The sequence below is a fragment of the Harpegnathos saltator genome, unplaced genomic scaffold (assembly GCF_003227715.2).
Source record: "Harpegnathos saltator strain DR-91 unplaced genomic scaffold, Hsal_v8.6 scaffold26, whole genome shotgun sequence".
Classification (NCBI taxonomy): Eukaryota; Metazoa; Arthropoda; class Insecta; order Hymenoptera; family Formicidae; genus Harpegnathos; species Harpegnathos saltator.
Genome location: NW_020230050.1, coordinates 159,471 through 186,213, shown reverse-complemented (window position 1 = coordinate 186,213; position 26,743 = coordinate 159,471). Strand labels below are relative to the sequence as shown.

General features: G+C 44.1%; 1 protein-coding gene across 1 annotated transcript in view; it reads left to right on the top strand.

Annotated features, from left to right (window-relative positions):
• The window catches only part of pot (zona pellucida domain protein papillote), a 57,927-nt gene that overhangs the window by 13,676 nt on the left and 17,508 nt on the right, over window positions 1-26,743 (top strand). The window contains exon 2 of the mRNA XM_011143312.2: window positions 12,310-12,398. The gene's annotated coding sequence lies outside the window, so the exon portion shown is untranslated. The remainder of the gene's footprint in view (window positions 1-12,309; window positions 12,399-26,743) is intronic.

The window sequence follows — 26,743 nt, the reverse complement described above, 5'->3', positions numbered from 1 at the left end:
TCCACAAGAATTCTATGTGCTTCAGCTGCAGATTTTTTTTTTTGAAAAATGTAATGCAGTAAAATTCTCCGTAAATACTCTTTTTTTGGCACGAAATTCGACATGTTTAACGCTATGAAAAAATATGTTGTTTACGCTTCGGCGGAATAACATATACTGTCACTTCGAGCCTAATTGTGAAGCGATGAAGTTGGCTGTAGTATTGCCCGATGCAAAAAGGCTAAGATAACACCATCTGTCGGGAAACAACGAGAACTTATTCAAGTCCCCAATATATATTGGGCGCAATAATGAAAAAAACGCGCGCGATCGGCGGAAGGAAAAACCCGCTTCCGGAAAAACCGGTCCGCTTCGTTTCATGCGCGTTTCTAGGGAGAATCCGATAAAATTCATTGTTTCCAACATAAAATCTAATTCCTATTTCGAGTAGACTTTTGCAATAGAATTTGTTTAAAAAATTACAAGAGACCTGAGGAGAGTTTACATTAAAATTAAAAATCACTACCCAAGAGAGATTTATAGCGAAGGACTTACGATTCTTCTTCCTTTTTACTCTTACCGTAACTTTGTTCAATTGCGATTTCTGTTTTCGGCCTAACTGAGCATTCTAGAAGCATAATATAGCAAAGGAAGTCTTGCACGGTCAATAGAAGGTAAAAGTCGCATAAATAGGAGCACTTTCGAGAGGGGAGGACGCTGTGTCCTTACGGAGAATCCGAAACCTATCGCGATGTCCTTCATTTAAAACCGCGATCGCGTGAGAAATTTATATTCTCGGATTATTATGGAAGTCTTATAAACTTAGAATTCTCGGAATTCTAGATTTTAGATAATTCTTAGAGTAGATTTAGATAATTCTTAGAATCATCTTATAAAATTTAATATGTGTAATATTAGCTAACCAAAAAAGTTCATGCCGTTTTAATCAACAGAGATAAATGATACACAAGATGGAAAACTTTGCTCGGAAAAGTAGTCATTTTCTGCTACCTTTTCCTAACGATCCAACAACTTTCCTATTTCTTTTTTACAAAAGTTTTCCCCCTACTATCGGAAAAGTGCCTCAACTTCCTTTCGACGTTTCGTCGACTTTCTTGGCGAATTCCTGGAAGCACTTTCGACCGCAACATTCGTTCAACGCGTCACCTTCGAATGCGGAGGATATTTTTCCGCCGCTAAAGCCCTAATTTACCCAATTTGAATTCATAAAATAAACAAGTTCGGATAATCGACTTTGAGACAGTCATACCGAGGTTACCTTTTCAAGGCTTTGAATGATTAATGCCCGTAAGTGTTCACGTAACTGTACACAGGTAAATTCTCGGTTGAACCCTTACAGAAATCTATTACTAGCTGTAATAAATTGGCCAATGATGATAAATAATTTTATTACTCGTGATAAATGATAATACGAGTAATAAAATTTCTTTATTATCATTGGCCAATTTATTACAGCCGGTAATAAATATCTGTTAGCGAATGAGCTTGTTTGTTTATAAGCATACATAACCACACTTTCCGATCGATAGTGTGCGCATGTGCAGTTCGGCAATGACGAAACCCCGAAACGGCATAAACTTTCTCGATTATCTATAATAATATGCGCATAAAATATGTATAATATATCAATAAAATAACAATATATATTGATAAAGTATACCTGCAATATATAATTCCTCTAACTTTAAGAATAATGTGTTTATAATAGTTTCCTCTTAATCTTAGAGGAATCCTCTTGAGGTCATGTATAAGAATAAAATCCTCAAAAATTTAGATGATTCCGCTTGTTGCGAAACTTTCTTTTGGGTGTAAATCACAATTCTAATTATCGATTCTCCCCTTCGTCTCGCTTTTAGCGCGGTCGTCGCACGCAATTTTAGATAAAGGAAATTACGGGAGGCGCTTGGACGTGTCACCGCCGGGGGCTCGAAATTGCCCAAGAAGTTCGCTCGCACTATAATCCTCACGCATTTACGCGGTAATTTGTGCGCCGCAGAATTTACACGACCAGTTTCATTGCGACCTCCCCCGTCTGTTTTCCTCGCGCGTCCGCGGCCTGGCAGGCCGACGGCGCGCGAAATGCATCATCCGCCGAGCCACTTGTAAAATGCGAACAGACGTTTACAGCAGACTGTTACAAGCCCCGAGCCGGTCGCGGCGACAGCCATTCGTTCTCTTAATTTCGTGGATTTTCCACTGCCCGGCCGGTCGTCGCGTCGCGTCGACACGACGCACAGTGGGGTCAGATGACATTCTTTGGTTTAAAATTCTCTAGAGACCCGAATCTCCAATCGATCATCGACACCAACGGATGAGGTTGATCCTGAATAAATTCCAAAAAGATCTATCTTGCTAAAATTAAAAAAAAAATCTTTTCTTGAATTACTAGGCCCCAAAGAGGAGAAATTATCGTTAAACGCGAGAAACTTGTGAAATACTCATTATTCGACACTTATTTCTATCTAATAGCGTATTCAGCGGATTGAAACTATGAAACCAATCAGCAGACACCTCGAGATTTATCGATCTTGAAGCAGAAACCCATTAATCCAAAACTCATATGCCCAAGATACAAAAACATCAAATATAAAACCGTTAAGCACAAAACCGAGGGATTTTGAGTCTTAAGCCCATCAACCTAGGAATCTATCAATCCGAGAACTTCTTAACTCGTGGATGCATGAAGCCGTATATATTAAGAGCCCCAAATAGTCCAAGAACCCAATCTAGCCATAGCTCGAGAACCTAATAAGACTCGACGTTGAATATTTAGCTATAAAACATTAAGTTCGAGCCTAGAAATGCTGAATGCCAAATCTCGGGTTCTCCATGTTTCAACTTACTGGGTCCATATGGCTTAATTCTTTCTTAATGCGGACTGAAATGATGAGCTTTGAAATTCTGAGTTTTCTAAAAGGTGATTATAAGTTCTGGGGTCTCGCATTTAGTATCCATAGGCTCGAACCCATTGAGGTCGAACTCAAGACACTGTACTTTAAACGATAAACTTTTCAGACCCAAACCCTAAACCCATGAACACTGGATCGATAATTTTTTTCAAAATTTCGGCTAGACAGATCTCTTTGGAATTTCTTCAGGATCAACCTCATCAAATTGGTATCGATGATCGGTTGGAAATTCAGGTCTCTAGAGAATTTTCAACCAAAAAATCTCATCTGGTCCCACTATGCGACGGTTCCTCTCGAAATACGTCGGCAGCTCATTGTGGATCGGACAGATTATGAGTACGCACATCGCCAACCGGCGAAATCGATAAATTCGTCCACCCATATGATCTTCCTCCTCCCTCTCTCTTTCTCTCTCCCTCTCTCTCTCTCTCTCTCTCTCTCTCTTTCTCCGCTATCTTTTGTCTGCTGTAATATATGAACGGCTGTGTGTCCGAAAAATGATAAATCCGTCACCGTCGTCGCCGTCTCCCTCGCGCTCCTTATGCGCTTCCGCTTCCCGAGACCGCTCGCGGCGGAGGCGTCGCCGGCGGTGGCACTTCGATGTAACAGTTCCGCGAAAAATATAAGTCACGACACCCGTGAGTAATCTCGTCGGCGACGTGTTTACAAGCAAGTCCGCGAAGAAAAGTTTTGTCATCGTTTCCCGGCAGAAATAAATCGGACGGCGACACGTCAGGCTTCGATTGCTCGAGCGACTCCGTGGTGATTATTTTCAGAGGAAAACGCGCGCGCGCGTGCTCTCTCCCTCTCTCTCTCTCTCTCTCTCTTTGCCTCTTTCTTCCCTCTTGTCCTGCGCGACGGATTCCCACGTGTTTCAATCATCTCGTCTTGCCGAGAGCCGTCCGTGCGGCGGCAACTTCGCAACGGGCGGCTGCGCCGCCGCACGTCGCGCTTGCCTCTACTAATTAAAAATCGTCTCGTATTCGCGCCCGGCGGAAAAAGTCGCGGAAATTGTCTCCCGTTTCTCCTCGCTCGGAGATCGTGTTCCTTTGAAACGGCGACACTTTGTGCGTCCGACCGGTTGGGTCCCCGTGAAAGTCTCTCCGTATTTCTACCTAACCACACGCGCGTTTATAGAGAAAGTCTGTCCAGACGAGAAATATGCATAGCAGATATTTACTAAAGTGTTACGTGGCTCAGAGTCCCCCCCCCCCCCGCCCCGGCAGCTTTATCTTCGCCTGAACTTTTCTCCTCATCCGAGATAACCGTTTTATGTTTTTGCGCAATCAAATCGCGAAATCCCGCCGCTGGGAAAATTCTACGCGACCAACTCGCCGCTGCCAAACACATTTTCCTCCCGCAGCAAGCAAAGTGCATCGTCTACACACACACACACACACACACACACACACACTCTCTCTCTCTCTCTCTCTCTCTCTCTCTCTCTCCCCTTCGTCATCTTTGACCCGCGCACTCACATGAGAGAAGCGATTTCCCCGGAAACGTTCACGACGGCGGCCGCCGTCGCCCGACGAGGACAATCCCGTTGCCTCGCCGAAGAGGATCGCTCGAATCAATCTCTATCGCTGAGTAAATAACGGCCGACATTTATGGCTCATACGTCATCCGTTATTTTGCTCGCGTCGTCGCCTGCCGTCGCGGCGAATCGAATTTGAGATGGTCAGACTTTCCTGGACGCAGAGCCGCTTTCTCCTGAGAACAAACGAGAAATTTGGAAGCCTTTCGTTACGGAAACTTAATTAGACCTCGTTCACTTCCGCTGGCTAAATTGATTGAATATTTGCCTCTCATATCTGACTCGTTATCTTTGATCCGTATTTGTCATCAGCTGACGGACGACCGTGCGGAAAAAACTCGGCGGTTTGGATTCCACAAAGTCATCAATGCTCTTTCGGACCTCGTTGACTGCTTTGAAATGCGTATCAGCTGGATGATGTTGAAGCGACCGAAATGGGTGGTAATCCGACGAAGTTAAATCTGGCGAATAAGCTGCATGAGGGAGAAGTTTCCAGGTCAATGTATAGATGAGATCCTTCATCCCTTTTGCGGCACGTGGTCGAGCGTTGTCGTGCTGCAAAATCATTTGCCCAGTCCTGTCGCCAGTATGAAGCCTCTTTTTCTCCAAAGCATCGCTTAAACGTACAAGTTGCTGTTGCTAACAGTCTGCATCAATAGTCTAGCCAAAATTCAGCAACTCTTAGTAGACCACACCTTTCATACCCCAGCAGGTACACAGAAAAATTTTTCTTGCGCGAATATTGGGTCTCGGCGTTGATGTCGGTTGGCCGGGATCTACCCATGATTTTTGCGTTTAGGGTTGTCGTATAATATCCATTTCTCATCATCCGTAATGATTTTGCATGAAAAATCCTTTCTTTTAAATCGACTCAGCAAAGACATAGCCGTGTCGAATCTTCGCTGCTTGTTTTTCGGCCTGAGGTTATGCGGAATCCATCTACCCTCCTTTTGAATTTTTCCGAGTTGAAGCAGGCGATGGGATATGAATAGGTGGGTAACTCCCAGATGCAGTGCAAGCTCCGGTTGAGTTTGAGCGAAGTTTTCATTTAACAGTTGCTCGAGTTCTTTGTCTTCAAACTTTTTTCGTTGGCCTCGAACGTTCTCGGTTCGAAAGATCAAAATCTCCATTCCGAAAGTTCCGGTATCATTTTTTGCATGTTTTATACGCCACAGTGTCTTTACTCAGAGCGGAACAAATCATTTCCGAAGCTTCAGCGGCATTTTTTTTTCAATTTAAATGCGAAAAGAATGCAGTGCCTCAGATGCTCAGATTTTCGACCGTCATTGTGCTCACTGCTGTTTTGTGAGGTTATGTCGTGCAGGGCCGTCAATTACGTCACCATAGGACGGGAAAAAAATTTTAATTGGAACCAGAATTACAAGACGTTAAATGTAAAAGCACCGAATTAATTAGCACACTTAATATTTTACGACGATATCGAAACATCCTGATAACGAAATCGCACGATTTAGACCACTTGTGAATCAAAACTACACCCGAAAAGAGTGGCCCGTGCAAAGAGCATTCGATCTTCGTCTAGCTCGAGCCCCGATCGGGCGGAAGACGGATGAAACCGACGTGGCCAACGGAATGGGAATATAACTGTCCTTGACATCTCTCGTCTTCAAGAACCTTTCATGAGAAGGCGCAGTCTATGAATATGAATCTATGCTTCAGACGCATTTTTCTCCAACGAAGTTGCGAGTGTTCTCCCTCTTCTCGCGGCTCCCCCCCTCCTTGTCATTATTGCGAGCCGTCGTGCGGTAGTCGGTTATGACAGGAGTCTCGAAGTGACGGTACATGAGGCAACTGACGTCAAAGCTGCGACGGAGAACGTAAGTGTACTTATTGTGCTCTTATCTTATGAGGTGAGAATAATAACGAAGGAGCGATCCTTGCGCCCGCCACAACTGATTGCCTGTAGCTCGCAATTGCAGCGGCTTGGAACGTCTCCAACTTTGTTAACCCTTTATATGCCTGACGGTACTCGAAAGTACCGCTCCTTCTCAGCGCCTTATCCTACGTGTCGGCACTTATGAGGACCACCTTGAAGTTTAATCCTTAAATCGCTACAAAATTTATTTTTCTATTCTTTTCATAATGTGTCAGAAGCTATTTACGTAATTGCACAACAATCTAATAAGTAATTCTTAATTCGGTAATAATTAATTCGGGGTGTAAAGGGTCGAGCAGGTGCATCCAGAGTTCTGCGAGTAACTAATTGCTCAGGTTTTTACGTTCAATTTTTCTCTTGCAACTCGAACCTTGGTGCTTTCAACTATATAAATAAACTTGATCTATTCGCGGTATTGAGCTAGAGGAGTGCAAAAGTTCCGATGGCTTTCTGGCGCAGTCTTATGGCGGCGCTTGCAAACGCATCGTTGAATGATCAAACAACAATGGCGATCACGAGTAGATGGGACAAAAGTGACAAATCAATAGAATGGACGAATCGTTTCCGAGTGAAGCCGCTTGATCCATTTTCCTACCACGGGAGATCCATCATCGAGACTCTCGCATGCTCGGCCGACGCTAAGAGTGTCCCAACGCCAGTCCAGCTCGCTGAGTGAGTAAGCAGCTCGGCGCAGAGTTCCGCAAGAAAAGGGAAATCTCGTCGCACGACGTCAGGACGGACTATTTATATCGCCCCGAGACGATAAATCATTCTCCCTCGATTCCGGCAAATTCATCCCTGACGAGGTCAGCGATGAAACGCGAAAGCGAAAGGCAGGCCGGCTCGCGGCCAAGCGAGGCGTAAATTCCTCGTCGGCTCTGAAAGCCAGTTCTGCAAAATCGCCTGCCGCCTCTCTCGATATCGAAATCGCCTTTTGCCTCCTTCTCCCCCCCCCCTCTCCCCCCTGTGGCTCGCGGAAAAGTCCGCAATCGCGTGGCATCATCGCGCTCTTTGTCGTCCCTTAGCGGGCAGGGTCGGTGTTATCGCGTGGGACATCTCGCCGACCTGACCATCATCGAGAGCCCTCTTCTTCGCGAGCTCTCTCCCTCTCTCTCTCTCTCTCTCTCGCAGGCGATCCTCATTACCGTCGCGAAGTACGGACACGTACACGCGCCTTACACGGGACGTACACGTGTAAGCGAGCGTATTCCGGCCGCATATCCGATCGGCACGACGATCACGCGCCACCGGCCGAAAGAATGTCGCTGATGTTTGCGAGAGAGAGTCATCCGACGCGGTGTAAGAAAATTGCTCGTGAGGATCGTGTCGGCGTACACACGCCCGTGTGTTTGCCAGCGGCTGTGCGTGTGTGTGTGTGTGTGTGTGTGCGTGCGTGCGCACGTCGGACGACAGGAAGCGGCCAAGGTTGGCTGCGCATCACCATACTGTGTCATGGAATCGATTACATCGAAGTGTGTATCCTCCCGGTCGGCGAGGAGGAAAGTGTGCCGCGGATCTCGCCGAAAACGCCCAGGGCTGCGATTTCGTCGGTCTGAGGGAAATTCGCGACTCGGGAGGCGGGGGGAGGGAAGACCGGGAGAGATTTTTCCGTCTGCCTCTGGCGTCGTGCTTTCGCACTGTGAAAGTGCTATGCGCGGTGAGATTTTTTCCGCGGGATTTCTGGGAGCGAGATCCCGCTGGAGGCAACAGATAGCAAAAAGCGACGGTGAAAATATCGAGCCAGAGATCGGGAGAGAATCGCGCGAGAGCAAACGGCCCAGATTGGATTTTCGCTCCGCGCGAGCGCGAGGGTTCCGGTCAACTTTGATGTCAATTTGAAATTCTCAACTTTCAGGTGAATTTTGAGATTCACTTGAATGGACTTTTTCTCCTGATTTTTCGGAGTCCGATTAGTTTCATCTCTTAGCTCCTGGTTCTATCAGGCTATAATCAGAATTGAGAAAGTTACTTTGTAAGAGTATTTAGTTACAGTTGCAGTTTTTTCCTCTGAAAAAGTAATAGAGATGTGCGAACTGTTCGAACTCGAATCCGAATAATTCGAACAGGAATCAAATACACATCGTTTACTTGCATCAGCTACCAAACGAGCCATCTGGGTCTGTATGTGTGAACCCTTGACTTGTAATTAATAATTTAATTATAAATTACTTTAAATATTTAAATATATATTTTACTTTAAGATGATATTACAATATCAATATTCCCTTTCATATTAAAATCTTCCATCATTATTTGCATGTTTAATAGTCATGTTAAATTTTTTAATGATTCGATTCGATTTCATTCGATTCGATTCGAATTCGAGTGAAATTTCGTAGATTCGATTCGATTCGAATTCGAATTAAAAAAATGAGATTCGATTCGATTCGATTCGACATAAAAATTTTTGATTCGCACATCTCTAAAAAGTAATTAGTTACAGTTACAAGTTACTGACCGTCAAAAATAATATTTTACAGTTATAATTATTCAGAAAATAACGAGTCGTTACTTTTTAGTCATCTTTTTACAATAATTGTGTTATTATTTTAAATTTCGTAATTGTGTAAATTCCTTCAATTTTATATAAAAATGGTCTGTTGATTATTATATATTCCTCATATTGTATATCATTTTTACAAACTAGATTCATTAATTTAAATAAGCAATTCATATTTATTCTTTAAGTCCATTAATGACAATTGTAAGAAAGAGAATGAATTTGATGAAGTTAATGAATATTAAAAATACTAAAAATAATCTTAACATCAAAAATTTTCTCACCAAAAAGCATATTGATATTTTATAAATAAAGACTTACACTCATATGTTTTCTTAAATTTGCAGTTGAAGTTTTACTTGCATGAATAATTTTTTTGTCAGCGCAAATTTTGCAGAAAATGCTCAGTTGTTCTCGTCTCCAAATTTTTGTAACACGAATATTTTTGCATATGATGGCCATGGCATTTTACAATCTTTCCCCGAAGATTGAGATGTTTTATCCATTGCTTGAATTTTTTATATAACTGAAACCACACTTCACGCTGGATGCAAGTTAACAAATAAGGACTGGCGACGCGCGACGGAAATGTCCAATAAGGGCACAATTTTTTTAAAAGAGATACAGGTTGCGTTCCGAGAGGAGACTATCAGCGCTATTGCGTCATTTCATCCTTATCTTAAATCTAATGAACAATAAAGATAGATGGCGCAATAGCATGTTTTCCAAATACAGCCAGAATAACTGTATGTTTATTGGATATCAAGCATCGCACGTCGCGTTATCGCGCTGATCTACCAGAAACTTAAGTTTGTAACATATAAAGTAACTATTAAATTAGTTACTAGTTATCAAACAGATATAACTAACTTAAGTTACAGTTACAGATGGAAAAAACGGAACGAAGTTATATTATAGTGACCAAGAAAAAATATCTGTAACTTCGTTACAAGTAACGAGTTACTTCCCAACCCTGGCTATAAAATGCCATCTCGTTATTTTGTTGAAATTTCGTAAAACAGGTAAAACTGCGACTAGCAGGTCGATTTATTAGCAACGGTCAAATCGAGCCTGAAATTTATATTGCACCCGATGTTATGCGCATGCATTATGAAAATCTACTACTGCGTTTAATGTTAACGAAGTTACATACATGCAATGTTGGTTCTTTCAATTTTTCACGTGAAAACGGCAAAAACTTCTCCGGGCACCCAATATTACGAGTCCTTGTGAATCCCGCGAGTTTGCCGAGTCGTCCGGCTCTTTTCGCATTTCGCGCGTATCGCCGAGCGCGTATTCCCACGCGCAATTACAAGGCGCAGCCTGATGAAACTCCGGGGGCCGTGAAGAATGCAGGACGCACGTTGGAAATGCAGAATGCAGCAAAACGATCGGCCGTTAACCGACGCGTTTTCGCGACGATAACACGTTTCGGCTGAGAAAAAGCGTCCTTTTTTAATCGCGCTCGCCAGCGCTGAGAAAGCCGCTAGATCACACACGCGAGATCTACCACGCTTCGTTACGGATCGCTCACGGGGATCGAATAATTCGCGCCGTAATTAAATAATACGGGTTTCCGCCGTCTCCACGCGAGGCTAATCGCAACCGCGACTAACGGCACTCGAGCCGAGATATCGGCGAGCACTGAGGGAGAGAGGGAGAGAGAGAGAGAGAGAGAGAGAGAGAGAGAGAGAGAGAGAGAGAGAGAGAGAGAGAGAGAGAGACAAGGAAAAACGCGCTCTTTGACGGGAGGAAATAGAATTTCTGCGTTTCGCGAATCAAATTCCGTTTTAATCAGCTCACCGCTAACGTGCTCATAAATGAGCACCATAAATAACTCTGCAACTTTTCAATGGATTTGCATCGAACTTGGTACACCCACGTGTTCCGGGTCGCTGACTATGAATCCGGAATCAAGTTTGAGAAATGCATAATGACGAGTCCGATATGGCAGCGCTTGAGTACTTTTTTAGTTCTCTCTCTAGTTCTCAACTTTTTTAGTTTTTAAAAAATATTTATTAAGATTGATATCTCCATTTGATTTGGTGCGAAATTTTCTTTAGAGGGTTTTACGAATTGCTGGTAACGAGAGTCGAAATTTTAAAATTCAAAATGGCTGATGCAAAATGGCGGCCCTAAGTGATTAATTTTGTTGTTCCATCATGGAGGAGATCATATTCGATATGTTTATGTTTTTTTGGGTTGTTGCTAATGAATCTAGTCGGACTTGTAAAGTCTAAAATGGTGGATCTAATATGGCGACTTCTAACGGTATTCCATTATGGATGCTTTTACCTTCATTATCAGCGCGTGAAATGTTGAAGGAAATTATTTCTTTGCCATTAATGAAAATTTCGGATTTATGACAATCATTATCTGCCACAAAAAAAAACGTACCGAGTTTGACACCTATCCATAATGGAGTATCAAAGTTTGCTTCTTGAAGCCGCCATATTGAATCTGCCATTTTGAATTTTGTAATTTTGACCTTGGTTTCGTCACCAGCCGCTCAAAAAACATGAACAAATGAAATATGATCTCCTCCATAATGGAATATCAAAGTTAGTCATTTGAAGCCGCTATATTTGATCCGCCACTTTGAATCTTGTAATTTCGATCTTGGTATCGTCAAACAACCTTATAATAGGTTAGTTTCCATGTAAAATACGAAAAATTATTCGCTTTCGCCGATTTTGGCAGAAAACGTTGATTTCGGGTCTACTAAAGAACCGGTTAAACAAACCGGTTATTGATCGAAGATATTATTGGTGAGAAAATTTCAAAATTGAGAAACGAGATGTGCGTCTCGTTAAGCAAACGTAACGCAGAAACGGAGGAGAAACCGAGTGAACGTGACGCGATGAACGAGTTTTCTAATTCGTTTTCGACATTCTGGAAAATGAGAATACAGAATTTCAGCTTAGGTTTAATTCTAAGAAGCATCGATCGAAGATGTCGCCAGGGAGAAAATTCCAAAAGAGAAAAACCAGATGTCGCTGCTTCTCGTTAAGCAGACGCAACGAGCAGACGGAGAAGAAAGATCGAGTTAACGCGACGCGACGAACAAGTCAAAAGCATCGCAGCCCTGCGGAGGGAGGAGAATTTTTTCACGACTCCAGACCGAATTTGGCTCATAAGATCCGCCGACCGGAACGCGTCCGGTTCGCATGCTCGTTGTCGCACGACGACTCGAAAGCAATCTCACTTCTCTGACTGCGCAACTGCGCGTCCACTTCACGGGACGTCGCGAGACAGACTTGATTTCGCCTCTCGACTTTGAAATTTTCCTCATTAACGATATCAACTCCTGTCGATCAACGGTGCCGAGTGCGCGATTTCGCGCGAGTCCGTTGATCGCGATCTCGATCGCGCGCACGCGTCCTGTCTCGCGATATCCGCATATTTCACGCTCCGCCGAGATAACTTTCACTAAATAATCCCATGTCATGTTACTTGGGTATTTCAGGCCAACACGCCATGCGACAGTCTTAGGGGGCACGCGGGGCCGAGGAGAGGGACGAGATCTGCGATCAGTAAGCGGCCAAGACGTGCAAGGTAAGCCAAGAAACGACGTTTCCGATTAAAAAGGCCGCTCGCGCACGCGTTTTTCCGCCGCGCGGCGCTCTCGCCTTCCCGACTGTATCTAATGCCATGATTGACGTATGAAAGTTGCTATGCTGGCAATTCGAGAGAATTTCACACTCTCTTTCTCTCTCATCCTCACCTTCTCTCTCTCTCTCTCTCTCTCTCTCTCTCTCTCAGTCATTCTGTTTCCTCCGCTCCCTTTCTCTCCTTCCCGCGGCAGCTCGACACTCTCCAGTGGATCTTGGAGCAATTAAAATCAATCCCGGGGATTTTGCTCCCTGAAAGCAACCTCCAATCTCGAAAGTGAATTCCATCGAGAGCAAAACTGCCCGCTGGAAGCGGAACGAAAAGCGGTTTTCAATCGGCGTCCGCTCCAACGACCGGCTTGATGCGACCGCTTTTATAAATTTACTCGCATTATCACGACGCGCGCGCGCAAAAAGACGCGATTTACGACGTGAGCGGGCGCGGAAAATTCGAACAACACGCCGACCGCCGCCACGCTGCTCTTTGATTATTTTAATGATCAATTAAAGCTCGAGTCAACGAAGCCACGGTAGATAAGCGCGAATGGCGATGCGTACGTTAGTCTCATCTCGACTGCGTATCTCGTCCCGCGACAGTCGACATGTTAATCTCCTCGCGAACGAGTTTGTTAATGTTGAGAGAAATTAATTTTGCTGTAAAACGACGCACACACTCAGCGTTTGCCGATCGTGCGACGATATTTCTCTTCCCTTTGTACGGTATTTTCCGCTGAGCGAATTTATTTACAGCCCAGTTCGCTCTATTCTTCGGCGGTTTATAAACTTGAAAGAATTCAACATGTCTAAACGTGCACGTATAGCGCGATCTAACAACTGACCCTGTCTCGGGCATTCATCGACGTTGAAGTTTCTGCTGATTGTAACGAGAACAGTTAATAGTACGCGGTGAGGCACACAAAACAGGCCACCTGAATAATTTTGAAAATGTGCAAGATAGAAAAATATTTTAAATACAGAAGTTGCAGAAGTTTTAGTGACGCGTCACACAGCAATATCAGCATGACCTTGAACAGCGTCATCAAGGTTACGGGAAGGTCACTTTGAATTTTTAAGTGGAAACCCCCATTTTTTATTATACTATCTTTTTCTACCAATTAATTTGAACAACTCTTGTGTGAAATATTTTTTTATTTGCTTAATAGTCTTGGAGATATTTAAGGAGAACTTGCCAACTTTTTCAATATTTTTAGCTTACGATATCTCGGTAACTATTTGTCGGAAGAAATAACACGCCAACTTTTGTTAACATGATGATTTTGAAATTTTCAAAGGTCCTCAAGTTAACAAAAGTTGTTAGGGCGCTAGGTTGTAACGGCATATTCTCGGGACCAAATAGAATAAAAGAATCCAGTACTATTTTTTCCTTCGACAAATAATTATCGAGATATCGTAAGCCGAATATCGAAAGTTATCAAAAGTTTTTCTCAAGTATTTAAAAAAATAAAGGCAAACAAAAAATTCTTCAGACAAAAGTTATTCAAACTAAGTGGTAAAAAAAGATGATAAAATAAAAAATTGGGGTTTCTGCTTAAATTAGTTCAAAGTGACCTTCCCCTAACCTTGATGATACTATTCAAAGTCACACTAGTATTGCTACGTGATACATCACTTAAAAAAGAAGAAACCTATAATTTTTGTGTTTAACATTTTTCCATTCTGCATATTTTCAAAGTTATTCAGCTGGCCTGTTTTAGGCCAGCTCACCGTGTATATCGAACAAATCACACTCTCGTGTAAATAATATTTTAACATTATCGCGTATTTCGTAGCAAGTTGGGACTTTGGCGCAAACGCATCCCAATTGGACGATGAAAAACGTAACGATTGTTCGTTAATCGATTACTTTGGTCCGACTGATTTTATTTAACCGATTGACAATCAGTTTCATCGGTCGACTAAATTATCCGCAATCACATACACGACGATCGACCAATTCTGATGGTCGTTTCGCCGGTTACCCCAATCGGGCAAAGATTTCAGCCAATTCAGTTCATCTATGCCCACAACATTGCTCCAACAGAACACCATCGGGTCTCATTTCCCGCTTCTTCTTCCTCTTTTCTAATAGAGACTTATGTCCTGTTATCTAGTTCCGAGGCCGGATACTAGAATTGTGACCAATTTTTAAGTTCCTTAAAAGTCGGTTGCTAGCCGGACTTAGCCGATATAGATCGGCGTGAGAGTGAAAAACATTTTTTACATAAATCAATACGCATTGAGGCACACTTATGGTGGATGTCGGCCATGAGTGAACCCACTGTTTAACGTCTCTTCCAAAAGGCAGAGGCCAAGTTTAGAGGGTTACCCTTACCACCCAGCTGGAGAGCGCAGCTTTTAGTGGGCCTGGCGGGATTCGAACCTGGTTTCCCCGGATTACGAATCTGGCGCTCTACCCGCTAGCCACCCTGCGCTCTTCGTTTCCCGCGTCTCACGGAAAACTCGCGGCCGCGCGCTTCGGCCCGGTCCGGTCCGGCCGAGCGCCAACGTCACCTCCGCCGCGCTGCGGCGGTCAGTGGTAACCGGGTATTTTCTTACCGTGCAGCACCGCGAGCGAGAGCGCATATTACCGCGGTGTCTAACGGTGCAGTCGAGGTCCGGCGCGAGTGCATCGAAGCGTGCCGACGAGAACTCTCCTTCGCTCGCGGTCCCGCATTGCCGGTTTGCCGCGGAGTCATCGTTAGACGCGAGCGAGGATCCCGCGATGAGAACCCGGCGGAGAGAACAACGGCAAATACGACGATTTCTCGCTCGTTTCCGCCCCGCACGTCGCGCGGAATCGTCGAGCTTAGCGCCGAACGCGATTCGTCCACCTCCGGTCCGCGGACGCAGGACATTGATCCTGCGAACGCGCCACTCGACGGGCGCCGCGCTGCGCGGGATTTTTCGGGAAAATTTGTCACTCATTCCTTTTCCGCGAACTGTTAAATTATTTCCCTTTCCTCTCATTCTTGAGAAAAAATCTCTTCTTCCCCGCGAGTGTCAATGACGATGATAATGGCTTTAACATTTTTGCAACAACAACAACAATATTGTTATCATTTCATCATTATTTATTACAAAATAATTATTTATTCTTTTATAATTATTTATTATTTTATAGTTATTTATTGTTTTATAATTATTAACAATTATAATAAGTATTATTGTTGTAAAAGTTATAATCGAGGTAGCATGGGGAGATGCTTCGCGCGAGTTGACTCTCGCGTAAGTAATATTCTAACATTACCGCGTATTTCGCGGCAAGTTGGGGCTTTGGTGCAAACGCAGCCTAGTTGGGCGATAAAAAACGTAAACGCGCATATTATCTGACAAAAATCCGCCGCTCGCACGGGGACGTAAGTTGCGTGTCGCGAGGAAGGACTTTGCTCGAGAATTACGCAAACTGCCGCGATCCAGGGCGCGCTTGGACCTTTCTTGTCGCCGTTTACGCGCGCAAGTTCCGCAACTCGCTTCGCGTTAGCATTGTTCAACTTGTCTTTTCGTAGCGGCGCACGCGTGCGCTTGAAATTCCTCGGGGGAGAGAAAGCGGGACCGGAGCGGTTGAGGAGCGAGCGGACGCGGCCGCCGAGCCGTACGTTCTCCTCGCATTTCTGTTATTGTTGTTGTTATTATTATTATTATTATTATTATTATTATCGCGTTACTCCATCGGCGAGCGCGCGTGTCCCTAATTACGCGACGGGCAGTCGCGACGACGCGCCGCGGCGAAGGACGAGCGTTTCGCGCTGAAGCGGTGATTTTGCGTCCCGCGCCGGCGAGCGGATGGCGGCCGCGGAACTTCTTGCGGCCTTTTTTCCTTCTCACCGGACACACGGTAGTCGGCCGAGCACGAGGCAGCCGAGGATTGCGCCAGGCCGGAAGGCCGGATATCAATCGCATCTTTTTTAATGGTCTCGCCGGCGGATAATGGCTGTGCCAAAGGTATCTCCTCAACATCTCCGAGCGCCCGCGAAGGCTGGGAGAAAGAACGACGGGCGGTGAAAGAGGGCGAGGGGGGGAAAGAGGGGGGGACTGGAGGAAGGAGAGAAAAAAAAGAGATGAGCGAAACGCGATAGAGCCTCTCGTAATAAAATCCCCCCGCGCGCGTCCGCGCGTTGCGTCGGAATGCTAGCGAATCGGCCGCTCGTGTGATGAGGAAGGGCATGACTCGACTTTTCTACGAAAATAAGTTCTATCGGGGCGGGAGAGAGAAAGAGGGGGGGGGAAGTAAGGGGGAACTGTGTACCGTTAGGGTAGCCTCGGCGATCCGCGGCCGGAAAGGCTGCGGCGGAGCCGTCGCTCTTGTCTCGAGACAAGGCGCGCCTACGTCGGGAGAGCCGTTGCTAATTGTTTCCCTTTTCCTCCCGCCCGAAGACGCCCGGACACGGTAGATGCACGCGCGGCGTCTCCCCCCTTCGTTTTCGAGAAGCCGGTCCTCCCCCCGCGAGCGTTAACGACGATAACGAGACGCCGATACGATGTATTTCTGACAGCAATAATAACAAATATAACAATTATGACTGTTGTCGCTGTAGAAATTATAATTAAACTAACAATTACTATTCATCCGAGAAGCAAGTAATTTCAGAAGAAGCGGAGTCACGCTAAATTTTGGAGGATTTTATCCTTATGTATGGCCTCAAGAGGATTCCTTTAAAATTAAGAGGGGAATATTATAAACATATTATTCTTAAAGTTAGAGGGATTATATGTTGTTCGTACGATGCGAATCTTATTGATTTTAATATAAATTTCCTCTTCCGTACACAGATTGTTCAATTTTTTTTTAAGAGGATTATTATTTACTCTTATTGTACTTTATTCTTACTTGTACTAGTTAATTTGAAAAAAATTATTACAGTGTATAGCGAAAAGTAATATATATATATATATATATATGAATGTACTTCTGGCTCCAGTTTTACAATAAAAGGCACGAATCAAACAAGATCATCATAACAAACAAATTTCCAATCAGTTTTGTTATAGACTTTATAGCCACAAAGATGTCCATCATAACCAATTGTACGAAACATAGTTAAAGGAAAGAATATATTATTCAACTTGTTGCAATAGATTACAAACTCTATTTGACCAAATATGGGTAAATTATCTTCGTTATATGTTGCAGCAATACGTATACTTTTTTAAAAAGCATTCCAAATATTCTGACCCACGAGCGTATTATTTATTATTATTTTTTCATTCGTGTCTGGAAGTAGAGCATGACTGAACACAAAAGAAGCCGACATTCCAATCAACGTATTCCTCTTCGTATAAGAGGAAAATTAATTGATATAAGAGGAAATCCTCTTGAAATAAGAGGAAAATAATTAGAACTATATCTACACTGAGAAAACATTGTATTAAAATTAAACAAATATTTGTTCGAATACGACTGTGAATACATTTATCTAAATTAAGCAATTATTTTCTAACCTTACAGCTACAAAGGTGTTCATCATAACCAATTGTATGAAACATAGTTAAAGGAAAGAATATATTATTCAACTTGTTGCAATAGATTACAAACTCTATTTGACCAAATATGGGTAAATTATCTTCGTTATATGTTGCAACAACACGTATATCTTTTTTAAAGAGCGTTCCAAATATTCTGACCCACGAGCATATTATTTATTATTATTTTTTTCGTTCATGTCTGGACGGTAGAACATGACTGAACAAAAGAAGCCGACATTCAAATCAACGTATTCCTCTTCATATGAGAAGAAAATTCATTGATATAAGAGAAATGCTCTTCAAAATAAGAGGAAAACAATTAGAATAATATATCTAATAAATGTTAGATTTAGATTTTAGAATGATTCACATGATTTAATCGCTTTATCGAAAGAGGAATCCTTTTTCCGTAAAAGGCTTCGCTTAGAATACGAGACTATGGGAAAAATCACTTTGCAAATAGAATACTTTTTCGGAATACTGTCGCGTACGATAACAATACCTGTTGCTATTATATCAATTTAACGGCGATGACAATACACGACAACGATGTTATATCATCGTATGAATAATATCAACACACTATTATTATTATATTATAATAAATTATTATTATTGTTGCTATAGAAATTACAATTAAAATACATTATCATTGCTATACACCGCAACAACGCCTGTTATTATTTTAGGATTTTTGCGTGACAACAATAGGTGTTATTATTTAACAATGATTAATAAATGATAAGTACGGTTTGATGGTGATAACCACCAATTGCATACGATAATGAAGCACATTGTTGTTACCGTTATTGCGAGTTAAATTACATAACGATGACAATCTGCTCGTCTCCGTGATGCGAAGAAGACGTCACGTGCGGCGATAAAAGCATCAAAGCAGCGAGACGCGAGAAGGAGAAGGGCGAGTCGTCGGGATTAAAGCCGCCGCAGATCGCCTATCTCTGCGCGTCGCACGTTCTCGAGGTATTTTCAGAATCGGACCCTCTCAGGTCGCGCGAACGACACACGCTCGATACCTGAGGAGCGAGAGGAGCTCCGCGCGTTGTCCTCCTCTCTCGCGTGATTTCGCCGGAGCGAGACGCACGCAAGTGCGAGAGCGCGCGCGTTTCCCGGAGCGACCGGGACGCTGAATTAACAACGTTATCGAGAACTCGCGCTAATGACGGCTGTTATTCTCAATTTCGAGAGCTTGCCGGCGGATAAACGTACGACGACGACGACGGCGGCGGCGGCGGCGGCGGCGGCGGCGGGGAATAATTAAAGAACGTAAGATGATTTGCGTAATGGCGTCTTAAAGTACCACGCGAGCACCTCGTTTCTCAGCGTCGGCCGCGGCGCGCCGGCGGGTGTAATATTACCGAAGGGACCGTAATGTGATTTAGCGCCACGTTGCCCGCGCCGGAGAGGGTAAGGGCGACGAGTACGGCTGCCGGGGAGGGGGAGGGAGATTTTTTGCGCCGATCTACCCCGACTCGTACTTAAGCGGGCGATATATTAGACAGCAAGCGATACTTGCTGGATAATGTCCGACGAGCGAGCGCGTCGCGCGGAAAGCGCGCCGCCAATTAAATCGCACTTCGTTATTTCCCATTAACCGTTCCTCCCTCCTCCCCCCTCCCCCCCTCCCCGCCCGCCCCCCGCGCTCGGGCGGGCGCGCACGGCGCGTCAATTAAATAATTAAGTAACTGTACGCGCGCGCGTAATTCGCAGCGAGGCAGGGGGCCACTCGGGGTAGAAGGGATAAGGGGAGGGGGAGGGGGGGAGGAGGAAGCGCAGGAAGCAGGAAACTCACGCCACAATTGGCCACGAGAGAATCCCCTGCGATTTCTCGCGCGTTACTTTCCGCGCTCACAATCGAGGAGGAGGACGCGGTGCCTCTTTACGAGCGTCTCCCCGCTCGCCCCCCTCGACCGCAGGTAGACACCGGCAGACTGTAAAATGTCTAATGAGCTCTAACGAGAAGTGTCTCGCTCGCAGACGGCCTGCCGGTTTCGCGATTTCACACGACGACGCGCGTACGATCGTACTTTGCGCCGAAGAGTCCGTGCGATCGATCGATCGAGCGGTCATTCGTGGCTAAATCGATTGAACGTTTGTCTCTCGAATGTTTGATTCGTTGTCATTTATCCGGATTCGTCATCAGCTGACGAATGTCCTCGCGGAGAAAAGCTCGGCGGTTTTGATTCAACAAAGTCATCAATGCTTTTGTCGGACCTCGTCGACCGCTTCGAGATGCGTATCCGCTGGATGATGTTGAAGCGACCGAAATGGGTGGTAATCCGACGAAGTTAAATCTGGCGAATAAGCCGCATGAGGGAGAAGTTTCTAGGTCGATGTGTAGATGAGGTTCTTCGTCCGTTTTGCGGCACGTGGTCGAGCTGCGTTGTCATGCTGCAAAATCATTTGCCCAGTCCTGTCGCCGGTATAGGGTCTCTTTTTCCCCAGAGCATCGCTTAAACGCACAAGTTGCTGTTGCTAATAGTCTGCATCAATATAGTCTGGCCAAGATTCAGCAACTCTTAGTAGACCACACCCTTCGCACCCCACCAGAAGAATTTTTCTTACGCGAATATTGGGCCTCGGCGTTGATGTCAGTTGGCCGGGATCTGCCCACGATTTTTGCGTTTAGGGTTGTCGTATTAGGTCGTTAAGTATAAAATGTCCGATTTCGAATCAAAAGTTTGGTATATTATATCTCAAACTAGAAATAGTGCGATTAATCCAAGTATGCGCCTAAACTGTCGACACAGTTCTGCTATCTTAACAGTAGCTTATTTATGCCAGTAACGAGGAAGCCTGAAGAGCAGGTGACGATGAAATCGCGGAAGACGTTTTCCACAGCTTGTTCAGAATTGAATATTTTTCCTTGCAAGTAATGATCCAGCGTCTGGAAGAAGTGATAGTCAGTTTGTACAAGGTCTGGTGAATACGGTGGGTGACAGAGAGTTTCCAGGTTCAGCTCCTGTTTGGTTTGAGCAACGTTGTTTGTGTGACATGTGGCCGAACGTTGTCTTGCAAGAGGATTACCTGTGTTTATTGATCAATCTCGGCTGCTTGATCGCAAACATTTTCATCATTTCGCCTAATTGGTTACAGCAGACATCCGCTGTAATCGATTGACCAGGTTTCATGAAGCTGTAATGGATAATATTAGCGCTGGACCATCAAATAGACACTATTAGCTTTTTCTCTGTGAATATTCGGTTTCGGACTGTGTCTCGGCACTTTATTCATATCCAATCATTGTGCCGAACACTTGCAATTGTCGAAAACAATCCGCTGTTCATCACACATAACAATACGATGTAAAAATGGTTCGCTTTTACGTCGTGATAGTGAAGAAAGGCAAACTTCGAGATGACTTCTCTTCTGACGCTCGTTTAATTCATGCGGAACCCATTTCCATCCGGCTTCTTTACCTTGCCGATTTGTTTCAAGTGATCCAATATTGTTGGAATAGTAACGTTAAACCTTGCTGCTAATTCACGCGTAGTTTGAAATGTATCCGTTTCCACTACAACTTTCAGCTCATCATTATCCAGCTTAGTCTGAGGTCACCAACGTGGCTCATTTTCAAGATTAAAATCGCCAGAACGAAACTTCTCAAACCATCGACAACGTATTGCACAGGTTGCGTGAAAAGTTCGCGGAGCGGCATCTATAAGTAAACGGTAGAATTATAAATTGCAGTCGGTTATATAGAATCACTCTTCACACGAACCTAGGTTAGGTTTCATTTCCATCTGTCAATTCTTTCTGTGTTTACAAGGCAATTGAAGTTGACGTGTCAGTATATTTGTTTGCAATGGAAAATTTGAAACAGCGTGCAGTGATTGAGTTCTTTGTTAAAAAAGGTTTAAAGGCAATGGAAATTCATTCTGAGGTGGTAAATGTGTCAGGGGAATCTGCTCCTTCGAAAACAATGGTTTGTAAATGGGCACTTGAGTTTCAACGTGGTCGTACAAGCATTGAAGATGATCCACGCAGTGGACGTCCAAAAAGCGCATCAACACCAGAAATCATTGAACAAATACATGTTATTATTTCTGAAGATCCAAGTGTGACTATGCGTGAAATTGCTCATACCATAGGCATTTCAGATGAACGGGTACGGCATATTTTGCATAAAGAATTACAAATGAAAAAGGTGTTTGGAAAAGTGGTGCCGCATACGTTAACAATTCAACAAAAATTCGCTCGAAAGCAAATTTCTCAGCGTCATTTGGATCGTTTTAAGAAGAATAAAACCGATTTTGTGCGTCGTTTTATAACTATGGATGAGACTATCACCATGATCCTAAATTGAAACAGGAACGTTTACAGTGGACTGAAGCTGGATGTTCAGCTCCAAAGCAAACAAAGCATGGAAGATCGGCAAAAAAGGTTTTGGCATCAGATTTTTAGGATGCTAAAGGGGTTTTATTAATTGACTATCTGGAAAAAGGTAAAACAATTAACTCTGAATATTATTGTAACCTTTTGGATCGATTGGTCGCAAAAATTCGTGAGAAAAGACCTGGTTTGCAGCACAAACAAATCATTTTTCACCAAGATAACACACCTGCTCACACAAGTGTTTTGTCAATGTCTAAATTCAATGAATTGAAGTACAAATTGCTTGATCATCCACCGTATTCGCCAGATTTGGCGAACCCAGCGACTTCTATCTGTTCCGAAACCTGAAACAATTCCTCCGTGGAAAGCACTTTTTGTCGAATGAAGAAGCTATAGCAGCCGTAGAGGCATATTTCGCAGACCTTCCAGAAACACACTTCCGCGATGGAATAAAATTATTGGGGAGCCATTGGGCCAAGTGTATTGAAGTTAATGGAGACTATATTGAAGAATAAAATCATTTTTAGAATTTGGTATTCTTTATTTCAGTTTCGCTCCGCGAACTTTTCACGCAACCTGTACGTTCGTTAGCCACATCTTCACCAAACACTTCGTTAATATTTCGAGTTGTCTGTGCTGCATTGGTTCCACGACGGAACTCATATTCGAAAATAACATGAATTATTAACTTATCCATGGTTATACAAAAATTGCTGTAGCAAAGGCAATTCGAAAGATAACCACAAACCAAAACATGCATTTGAAAGAGTCACAACAGAAACAAGACCAATAACTATAAAGGTGAAATGTCAGAGATATCGACTGTCGAACTTAGTACTTGAGGAAATCGGACATCTCATATTTAACGACCTAATACAATATCCATTTCTCATCATCCGTAATGATTTTGCATGAAAAATCCTTTCTTTTAAATCGACTCAGCAAAGACATAGCCATGTCGAATCTTCGCTGCTTGTTTCTCGGCCTGAGGTTATGCGGAATCCATCTACCCTCCTTTTGAATTTTTCCGAGTTGAAGCAGGCGATGGGATATGAATAGGTGGGTAACTCCCAGATGCAGTGCAAGCTCCGGTTGAGTTTGAGCGGAGTTTTCATTTAACAGTTGCTCGAGTTCTTCGTCTTCAAACTTTTTTCGTTGGCCTCGGACGTTCTCGGTTCGAAAGATCAAAATCTCCATTCCGAAAGTTCCGGTATCATTTTTTGCATGTTTTATACGCCACAGCGTCTTTACTCAGAGCGGAACAAATCATTTCCGAAGCTTCAGCGGCATTTTTTTTTTCAATTTAAATGCGAAAAGAATGCAGTGCCTCAGATGCTCAGATTTTCGACCGCCATTGTGCTCACTGCTGTTTTGTGAGGTTATGTCGGGCAGGGCCGTCAATTACGTCACCATAGGACGGGAAAAAAATTTTAATTGGAACCAGAATTACAAAACGTTAAATGTAAAAGCACCGAATTAATTAGCACACTTAATATTTTACGACGATATCGAAACATCCTGATAACGAAATCGCACGATTTAGACCACTTGTGAATCAAAACTACACCCGAAAAGAGTGGCCCGTGCAAAGAGCATTCGATCTTCGTCTAGCTCGAGCCACGATCGGGCGGAAGACGGATGAAACCGACGTGGCCAACGGAATGGGAATATAACTGTCCTTGACATCTCTCATCTTCAAGAACCTTTCATGAGAAGGCGCAGTCTATGAATATGAATCTATGCTTCAGACGCATTTTTCTCCAACGAAGTTTTTAAATGCGAAAAGAATGCAGTGCCTCAGATACTGAGATTTTCGACCGCCACTCGTGTTCACTGCTGTTTTGTGAGGTTATGTCGGCGGGCCCGATAATCATCATAGTGCTTCTTAAAGCTTAAGATTGGCACTTCTAAGCGTCACCGTGGGACGGGAAAAAAACTTTAATTCGAACCAGAGTTACGAGAAAATTAAATGTAAAAGCATCGAATTAATTTGCATATTTCATATATTGAAAATATTCAATAATTTTCAATGATACATTGAAAATTTTTCTTAATCGCTCGAAATTTCACGAAATTTGCGAGGGGAAACAAAGATTTCGCAAAGAACCACTTGCCTACCGTTGCTTTACCGTCATTCTGCGCTTTACGCCGGCTAATCGCAAGCCATCGGAGCCAAACTCTCGCGAACGATAAATCAATCGGTCGAATATTTCGTCTTTAACGACTCGGCGGAGAGGAAAAGCGGAAGCCGCGACGGGCCGCCGGCGCGCGCACTTGTTGTTCCACCGTAATTTATAACACTCATCTCGTGTCTCGAGGAGTTTCGCTAATCGCCGCCAACTTATATATATATATATATATATAATATATAGCCCGAGGCGCAGTTAAGCGAGTAATAATAACCATTTCTGCTCGACGGAGGCTTGATATTTGACAAACGGCCCCGTCTGATCCGTCACTCCGCTCGATTACTCGCGAATAATGCAGCCACGGCAGCGGCCGTTAAATCGCGCGCGGCGATTTCGTCAGATTAGACACGGCTATATCGGCTATGTAAATGATCGTTCACCGACTCTATTTTTACTTTCGACGCTCGACAGCGCCCCCCCTCCCCCTCTTTCCTTCTTGACGCGTTCAGCTTGTCGCCCGCGTGTAATCGCCGGGAATGATAACGTTCATGTGAACGTGACGCCGCCGCTCGCGCCTTTGATTTGCGCTTTTATTTTTTCACGTCAGCCACGTAAAATGATCGATTTCCTATTCTCGGCGGCCGAGCCGGCTTTTGTAATACTTCGCGCGACAGAGTCGTCGTCGGCGACGGTCTCTGATTGAGAGATTCGGACTGGAATTCGCAAGTCCTTCCTGTGGTGCGATTCTTCAACTCGTTATTGGAGTTAACGACACTTTCGTTATCGTTGCGCAGCTTTTGCATACCGTAGAAAAGCTGCGCAACGATAACGAAATTGTTGTTAACTCCAATAACGTGTTGAAGAATCGCACCACTGGCGGCAGACGGCTTCAAGACTGCAGATATCCTCGGCGGTGATTTTTTCGTTACGTCTTCGCGCGCAATAAGATTACTGCGAATAATCTCGAGGGGACTCGAACTGAGTCTCGAGCTCTTCGCGATCAGTCAAAATCGTTTTTCTTCTTCTCCTGTATGCGACAGAATGATTAGCAATGATCTCCAATTCAGAGACTCGAGCTGAACTTGCAATCCTTCCAGGTGCCCGAGTCGAGCGGAGAGACCCCGCGAACCCGCGCACAGTGAGATCCAGATGACATTCTTTGGTTGCAAAATCTCTAGAGACCTGGATCTCCAACCGATCATCGACACCAATGGATGAGGTTGATCCTGAATAAATTCCGAAAAGATCTGTCTTGCTAAAATAAAAAAAGAAACTTTTTCCTCGAATTACTAGCCCCAAAAGAGGAGAAGTTATCGTTAAACGCCAGAAACTTGTGAAATACTCATTATTCGATACTGATTTCTATCTAATAGCGTCACATTGGATCATGCTAATGTCGACGATGATTACTTTCTATCTCCGTATGATGGCTCATGAGCTGAGTTTTGGGTTCATGGACTATCAGGTTAGGGTTGGATGTTTTGTTCAATGTTCTCCATGTTTTTACTTATTGGGTCCATATGGCTTAATTCTTTCTTAATGTGGGTTGAAATGATGAGCTTTGAAATTCTGAGTTTTCTAAAAGGTGATTATAAGTTCTGGGATCTCGCATTTAGTATCCATAGGCTCGAACCCATTAAGGTCGAACTCAAGACACTGTACTTTAAACGATAAACTTTTCAGACCCAAACCCTAAACCCATGAACACTGGATCGATAATTTTTTTCAAAATTTCGACTAGACAGATCTCTTTGGAATTTCTTCAGGATCAACCTCATCCATTGGTGTCGATGATCGGTTGGAAATTCAGGTCTCTAGAGAATTTTCAACCAAAAAATGTCATCTGGCCTCACTGTGCCGAGGCACGAAAATGCAAATACTTTCGCCTGCGATTTTCCAGGCATTTTCTTGGAAAATCGCTTTCTTTCTTGCTTCCTCCGTAATCGGTGGACCAGATCGGAGTCACCAGACGTCAGCTATTCGCGATTTTCTCACGCGCTACTAAACAACGGCGAGCGGCGAGCGTCCAGTTTCGCGACGGTGCGAAGGAATCGCCGCGAGTTGCCCCGTCGACGACGACGTCGTCGACGACGGCGAAGACATCGGTTGACGAAATGATTCACCCGCGAGTGTCTTATCGCCGGGAATATCGTCGTTCGGCGTTTACGACGACGTAGCACCGTCCGTTTCTACGCGAGCGCGAGCTGCATGAAGGAAGGAAGGAAGGAAGGAGGGCGGGAAGGAGGGAGGGAAGGAGGGACGGACGCGCGCACGAAGGCAACACAATATTTTCACGTGCGCCGGCAGTAATGCCTATAATTTGTACGTTTGCTTAGCGCAATTA